We start from the raw sequence: 8147 nt of genomic DNA, 5'->3' as shown, positions 1-8147 counted from the left end.
CTCCGAAAAGTTTGTCTGTTAATGAGGCCACAGGCAGTACATGTAAGTCTCGTTTTTCTTGGGAGGTGCATTAAACAGGTATGCGAAATAACCGCTGAGGATGGCATTATGTGAACAGGCATCTACGAGAGCATAGCCGCTGCAGTGAATTTTCGGGTAAGTATCTCTACCTGTTTGTCGGCTGCCCGCCTCATGGTGATATTTCGATAACCTCAATTATATCTTCCTCTCATTTCAGGAATTCAACGGCCAGCTGAACGCTCCCCATGAAGAAGAGAGTGCGCCTCACAGAATAACATATGTAAACTTCAAAACGACCAATGTATCCCAAAATTTCAAGACGTCCATTTTGAGCCTTTTCTCCGTTACAGATGGATGGATTAGTTAGGCATCGTGTAACCCTAGCCGCATGTTAGTGGTGTGCGTCGGTTAAGATCGTTCAGCTGTCTGGCATTATCGACGTAGGCTCTATGTGGCTAGTTAGTTAGACATCGCGTACCCCTAGCCGCATGTTAGTGGTGTGCGTCGGTTAAGATCGTTCAGCTGTCTGGCATTATCGACGTAGGCTCTATGTGGCTAGTTAGTTAGGTATCGTGTACCCCTAGCCGCATGTGAGTGGTGTGCGTCGGTCAAGATCGATGAACCCGGAGGACTTTCTAACATAATTCGGGACCTATAATGAAACACTCTGTAATTTGCCAGTCAACGTGCACGATGTTTAGCAAATAGTCAGCGTGCACCACTGGCAACAAAGGATCATCGGCCAAAATTTGTTTGCACGAATGGGCCCGCGCATATGTTGCATCTCCAAAGGCCATTTAGATTCTTGAATGTTGAGGAAATCTGTTCAGGTGGAGAAATACCTGAAAGGTACGTTCATTGTATGTGAGTTAACCTTTTCCACAATTCGCGCTTTTTTATCATCCGTTAAGGTAATCAAAGCCGGCGGTGTTTATTCACCTGCGGATTTAGTTCACTTAAACAAATCACCATATTAAAGGATTTTCAATAATACAGGAGCATGTACATTATACATAGACATTTTACTCTATGAAGTGGCAAGTCTGAAAATGCCGTAGATTTGGAGAAATCAATCTCATTGTGCGAATAGCCGGCGGCCCTGAAATGAGGAAAGCTGTTGTCTTATAAAATTGTGCACTCTAAATTTGTGGACCCCACTAAGACGGCGGTGCGTTCGAAACTGGTTTCGCTTTTTCGCTTGTGCGGTGGTATACGTTGTCTGTCAGTTTGATTGATTCATATGTAAGTATTGGCGATGCACAGCCTTGCTTACTGGGCTCTGGCTCATGAGCTTTGCTTCTGTTTTCCATCCACAGAAATTGTCGTGAACACCTGTCTTCGGAGAATCATAGTTCCCTGGTGCTTCCATAGCGTGCATATTACGGTGCAGACTTTTAAGGGTTCTCTCGCCATCCAATATATTTGCGGAGCGAACATGTGTCGTTCTATTGAATTTTTCACTCTAACATACCGTTTTTGTGAAAACATGTGTCAGGTTGCACTACATTCCCGCGGTGCACCCAATCTCAATTCTGAGCCAGATCAATACAAGCTGCTCCCTACAGCTATCGATGAACCGTAACAGATGTGAGCGAAATAAGTGTCCATTGAAGGTATGACGTGAAATTCAATGTCACATTCGAGTCCTGGCGGCTCATTAAATGCAAGGGTTTAGGGACTACCAGATGAACGAGCAATTCAACTCTCCTGACCCGTTTTTCTGCGCCAGTTACCTCTACCTTAAACGTGCTTTACATTCTGTAACTAAAAAGTCAACTTCTGAAAACGAAACCAAGTTCCCACTTCTGGAAATACCAGTGTGTACCTTCCGTTTTAATTGAGATACTCGACACAGAACTGGTGCTTCTATCTAAAGTTCTCGAGGAGACAAACACAAAAATCAAGCGACCTGTAGAAAAGTCGATGGTGAACTTTCGTCCCTAAGCGAGTACCTAGCGCTATCCACCCCGGTTCCGTTGGTTTCAGAGGTTATCTAGCTCTGATTCGGCAATCAAGATAGCTACAAAGTCTTTATCGGACGGGTGCATAGCGAAGAGCAGGCTGATCATATGGGGGTTATTCTCACCAGTGGAGTTGGCACAGTTGCCATGAGCACGGATCGCTTCACGTAGAGTTGCTACGTGGAAGGAGAAGCAAACGAACCGCTGGGCTTCTAGTTATTCCTTTCCCGAAATCTGCCGTGCAGCAGATCTTGGATCGAGCTGTTAGCATTCGAAAGGCCCCCACGATGATCAAGTGTATGTAGACGGATAGCCTTCTGAGGGTGGGAACTGTGAGTCACAGAAGTCCTAGAGGAGGAGCGCGAAACAGGCTTCCGCTTGGCTCCGGTTCAGCCGACCCCAAACTTATGTCCGAGCAGAACAAAGTCGTTCAACAGGGCGCTTGGACTCAGCATGTCGTCGCACCCACCAGATAACGCGCAAGCTTGGTCATCACGAACGAAAGACATTTCGTCGACCAGGTGTTAACGTCCCACTATGTGCTGAGCTTCGATTTCATCTGCTACTGGGCTACTGGGACGAGATGGCTTGGTGGTTAGAGCACGAATTTGCGGACGGAAAGATCCGTAGTTCGAGCTCGACCTCTGACTCGACTTCCCTTTGGGCAACCTGGCAATATCCTAGCCCTTGTGCTTTCTTTTGGCGGTATGGCAGCTGGGAGCTGGGAGAGTTTTACAGCTGAACGATTATTATTACTATTATCTTTATGGGCCAGAAATCCCGAGCGTGGACTCGAAACTTCTTCCGTGTAGACTTCTCAGGAATGCGCATCATTATTAATTGATTTGAACTGGAACCAGCTTCAGGAGTTATACAGAACCATTGTTCAGAGGGTTCACGAGGCTGACCCGATGTTCATCCCAAAAAAACAGCAAGCAGTCAAGTGGACTTTAAGCTCCCTAAAAGGATTCGGCGTTTTCTGGAAAGGAGGCCTCAACTATTCCTTCAAAAGATAACTGTAGGTGACATGAAAGACGAGCTGGCATTTCGTAAATTGCGGAAGCGCTATAAATCAGAAACCCGCCCATGGAACACGAAAACAATCCATGATACTAGAACCCGCCCCGGTAGACCAAAATATGCTATTTAAGTACATGAGACACCGCCGGAGGAATAAACCAACCGCCTTCTCCTTTGAGGGACAGAGGCGGTGAACCCATAAGTGACCCAACAGTGGTATCTGAGTCTGTAGAGTACACCATACAGGCCTGTATTCTGCCCCAGCGACCTCGCCACATTCAGTTTTGTCAAGACGTAACTGTGTGTCGTAAATCGTGAATAGTTCAGCTGTAGCACCCTTCCTCACTGTGCCTGGTTGGAGACATTACAAGATATGGCTGCCAACCGATGTCAGTGGCGTTCTTGTTGTCAGTTTCTGTCCAGATTGCCTGAGTGAATGTCTGGAGGTGTAGGCACCCCGGAATGATTGTGTTAAGCTAGCACTAAGTCCCTCCCCCATCCACCTTTATTCTTTTCTTTACAATAAGGCTTTCAAATAAGTCATGGTTGTGGGGCAGTGAAGCATCGGTGTTGAACACTGATGTCATGCTGTCGATGATGATGATGAGCACCCTTTCGGTGCCTAGCTGCCATGCCACACGAAGGATGCAAGAGGGCTGGGATACTGCCAAGTCGCCCAAGCCTAGACAGGGGAAGTCGAGTGGCAGAGGTCGGGTTCGAACCACGGCCCTTCCGGTGAGTAAATTCGCGCTCTAACCACTTGAGACATCTCGCCCCCAGACGTAACTACGAACGGCCTCTAATCAACTTTGTCTTCATGGAGGAAAACATCCACCAACTCTTGCACAGGACAGGCCCATTCAGCGCTTTGGGGTTAGACGAGGTTCATCCAAGGATCCTGAAGGAAACGTCGTTCACACTGGCAAAGCATTTCTACCTGGTGCTTCGTCAGTCGCTCAACATAGACAACCTTCCTTTGGTTTGGAAGGAAGCTATTGTCGTGCCAGTCTACAAAACCGGTGACCACCTGTCGCCCGGCAGCTACAAGCCTGTGCCGTGCAAGGTTATAGAACGAATTTTAAATTGGGCCATATTAAATCCCATCAACGCCAACGACTTTATCCCTAGTCGAACGCGGATTGTTCTTAAGGCGTCCTTGTATGATGGAGCTCGTATTTATGGGCAATTTAACCCAAGCTAAGGAGGAAGGCGTCCTATCGGATGCCATATTTTCCGACTCTTCAAAAGCATTCGGTTGAGTCACATGCGTCCTACTATTGCCAAACTCGAGTCTTACTGGATTACAGGGGGAATACTACGTTGGATTAAAACATTCTTATTAGGCAGAACATTCAGAGTGAAAGTAAGTTCGACCTACTCTTCTTCGGCGCCGGTCTCCATTGTGGTTCCTCAAGACTCTGTTTTGGACCACTTCTGTTTCTGATCTACGTCACCGATCTTCCGGGCGTTCTTTTAAGTCCACGCCTACTTTTTGCGGACGATCTGAAATCCTGGAGCTCAAATGCCAGTGCCCTCTAAATGGATGTAGATGCTGCAAAGCAGTGGCCGTTGGACTGGCGCCTTCTCCTGAATGACGAAAAGTGCGTCCGTACGTCATTCGGGGGAGACTCGGTGAATACCTTTGTCGTGCATGGTGAGAAAGGATCAAAAGGCATTACGAGGATAGATACCAAAATGATTTCCGTATCTGGCTCTCTTCAACCATGTCCTTCTCACTGCACCATGAGAAATCGGCCCAAAAGGCATTCGCCGTTCTACGGGTGATTCGGCGCGCCTTCTTCCGTATTACTCGCGAGGACTTCGAAATACTCTATGGATCCACGTCAGACTGCTTCTTCAGTTTGACCGCTAAGGTTCCTTTGTGAAGCCCAGTCAGGTAGCTTGTGCATTTGATGGCACCACCAAAGGGTGCTTTTATTAGTGGCACTTTCCAGAGGCTTGATTTTTGCAGAGAACTGCACCTTGAATCTAGCCAATAGCTTTTTGAGAAGTTCAGGCTTACATGGCTTATTAGACCGCGGTCGCTTTCTTTTGTTTTGAGTGGTCTCTTAGGTCGTCCGCGATCAGCGTGACCAGCTCGGTATATGTGGGAATTTTCAGTACACTGCTGTTGGGTTTGTGGCTTTGGCTATCACAGTGTTGAGTGATGACTATCCACAATTGGAGAGGCTGCTTTTGACGGAGTGGAGATGAAGGCCGGCCCTTTAGCACTTTCCTTGGTTATGGGGTTCTCGCAGCGATCCCCGAAGTCAAGGTCAGTAGATTTCGCCGCTTGTCTCTGCACAACTGACCCAACCCAGGTTATAACGCTGCAGTCTTGTCGTCCGGTAAGGAAAAAGCGATGGTAATTCCCCCTGCGTTGGGCGCTCCATCCACGCGAGGCTTTTCCCATGTGTATCACTTTCGTTGCTAGTTGATAGGTCTGCGGCGGTTGAGAAGAAACTGCGACCCGGAGTCGCGGCCCGTTGCGTCGGCGTGTTTTTAAGAGTACAAGGGTCTACAACTACCATGAGGTTGGTCATAAGTTTGGGATAGGCTGAACTGTCACCCAGCGGAAGCTTGTTTCGCGCCTCCCCTGTTGTGGCCTAGTTTTCGCACCTCTAGAGGGCGATCCTCTGTATGGCGGTTAGCGAGGAAACGGTGACTAGAAGCCCAAATGTTCGCTTACTTCCTTTTCCGCGTAGCCACTCTATGTGAAGGGATTCATTTTCAGGCTTTGTGGCGGACCCACCAAGGAGTGGCTGTCACTTTTCCTGGCGTGCTTGTGGATAATGACCCCAGGTGATCAGCTGCTCACCCTCATGCGCCTGTCTACCAAAGATGTCGTGGCGATCTCGATTGTCGAATCAGAGGGCTGGATAACCTCTGCAGCCAATGAAACTGGGGTGGACAGCCTTAGGTACTCGCTTAGAGACGAAAGTTTGTTATCGGCTTTCATCCAGGCCGCTTTATTCTTTGTGTTTGTGTCTTCCAGAGCGTTGGAATAAAGTATGTTCTCGAGCATCCCGACTAAGGCGGAACGTTCGTACGGGTCCTTCTCAGTCAGGAGTGAAGACTTCGTCTCCTTTTTGACAGCTGTCTTGTTTGTTGTGGAACGCTTCCCACCTCTAAGGTAGAGCCAGTTGGCGCAGACAAATGGATCAGGAGAGTTAGATTATTGGATTATGTGGTCGTCCCGCGGGTCCGTACATTTAAGATGTCACCAGGCTTTGGAGGCGTGACATTGCACTCCACTTCCAATAAAATTCCATTTCCTCTACATCTGTTGTGGTCTACCAATAGCTGTAGAGGACAGCAACTTGCAGTTCCTGGCTCATGGTTAATGGTGGGTATAGTGCAATCTCACGGAGGTTTTCACGCGCAGGTTAGGTTAGATTGGTAAATTTAAAGTGAGGATACGTGTTCGCTCCATAAATAGATCAAACAGTGAGATACTTCTTTCACAAATTTGAACGAGCAAAAAACTAAGCCAAGTTCGAGCTTACCGCCTCGAGGTTGGGGGTTAGAACACATTTGGCAACTTGTTCCGTAAAAACGGTAATGTATTTGCATTTCCCGCCAAACACCGCTACCTTGCGGTCAGGCTTTTGAGCCACAGGCTTTGGTAATCGTCCTGTCTAGGTGTGGGCACTGTGGCAGCTCACCCTACGTACAGCCATGAATTGCACACATACAAGTAAAATCATGCTACATCGGCCGTCACCTTACCTGCTCCATACAACAGCGAGTACATCAAAACAGGCTACTACTGACGCCCCGTTTTTCTCCCACATACTTTTTCTCTTCCCTCTCCCCACTTTATTAATAACTCTCCTTGCAGGCCGAACACGTGATACTGATCACTCCTTTCGTTGTGCATCCGTTTTGCGAGCAACCTTTCCGCGTCATCCGGCGCCGAAATTTTCAGGCATCTCGAAATCAATATTCAAGCATCGACGCCAGTCTATCTGGTCGTCTTCAAGCAGGACAACAAGCTACTCTTTCTCTCATTAGGCTCGCTTGGCGTTCATGTTTGCTATGTCTCAGAAACAAGAATTCAAGATGCAAGCATAGTGATTGAGCCAAAAGCCCCATCAATCTCCACTCGCTTCCGGTCACGCGCCTCTGACGATCGAGACACTGCTACGGTAGGATGTGCAAGGGTTGGTATCTTCCTAAGTCACCGGGTAGAAGGATCCTTGATTGACTGGATGCCTGTTGATAGTTGTCTCTGTGCGGTTCGTCTGGCGAATTCTGTGAAGGAGTCTCACAAGCGGAAGTTGGTCAGTCTGTCTAGTGTCTGCTTACGCCCAAACTGACTGCAGCTGTGACACTATTAAAGACAGGTTTTATGACGACCTGAGTGCCACGTTGCGGTGAGCTAAAAGGACAGTATCCTTGTGGTTGCCGAAGACCTGAATGTACAAGACTGATTTTAGGAGGTTGATATGGGTTCAACTTGGTACGGATGGAAAATGGTGAACGATTGCTTCATTTGTGTGCTGACCTCCGACTGTTTTTATGCAGTACGAACTTCCGGAATAGCTGAAGTAGTCTGGCCACATGGTGATCTCCAACGGCGTGCCTGCCACATTTCCATCAGTTACTGATGGCGCGGACCAATAACTAATCGCCGCTCCTTTTGGAACGCACTTGTGGATTCCGGCCACGCACTCGTCCGTAGTCACTTCTCCCTTCGTTTCCGTCACGAAGAGGTTGGACCTTACCGTGGTGTGACGGTTTGCACACCTCAGCGATCCATTGAGCTGTACTGGAGAGTGTCCCACGACACTCACAGAGCCTGTCATACCAGGTTGGTCAGTCGTTAGAGGTCTGACGAACACAGTCTCCTGGCCCTCGAGGTTGGGGGTTGGAACATGTGGCGACTTGTTTCGTAGAAATGGTAATGCATTTGCATTTCTCGCCGAACACCGCTGCCTTGCGGTTAGGCTTCTGAGCCAAAGGCTTTGGTTGAGGACCCTAATCGTCCTCTTGTCTAGGTGTGGGCGCCCTGGCAGTATCCCAGCTCACGTACAACCATGAATTGCACATACACAAATAAACTCATGCCACATCGGCCGTCGCGTGGTGCCATCAGCCGGGTCGCCTTACTTGCTGCATACAGCAGGGCGGGTAAGCGAAAAC

The 8147-nt window shown here is 48.3% G+C and overlaps 1 protein-coding gene across 1 annotated transcript in view; it reads left to right on the top strand.

The window, feature by feature from the left end:
- Nucleotides 1–1242: 1242 nt before the first annotated feature.
- Nucleotides 1243–8147, top strand: part of T265_08232 (hypothetical protein) — a gene marked incomplete at both ends in the record, with an annotated part of 43607 nt that continues 36702 nt past the window's right edge. The window contains one exon of the mRNA XM_009173975.1: nucleotides 1243–1263. The remainder of the gene's footprint in view (nucleotides 1264–8147) is intronic.

Source organism: Opisthorchis viverrini (genome assembly GCF_000715545.1).
Source record: "Opisthorchis viverrini unplaced genomic scaffold opera_v5_207, whole genome shotgun sequence".
Lineage (NCBI taxonomy): Eukaryota > Metazoa > Platyhelminthes > Trematoda > Opisthorchiida > Opisthorchiidae > Opisthorchis > Opisthorchis viverrini.
This window is presented reverse-complemented; position numbering and strand designations above follow the sequence as displayed.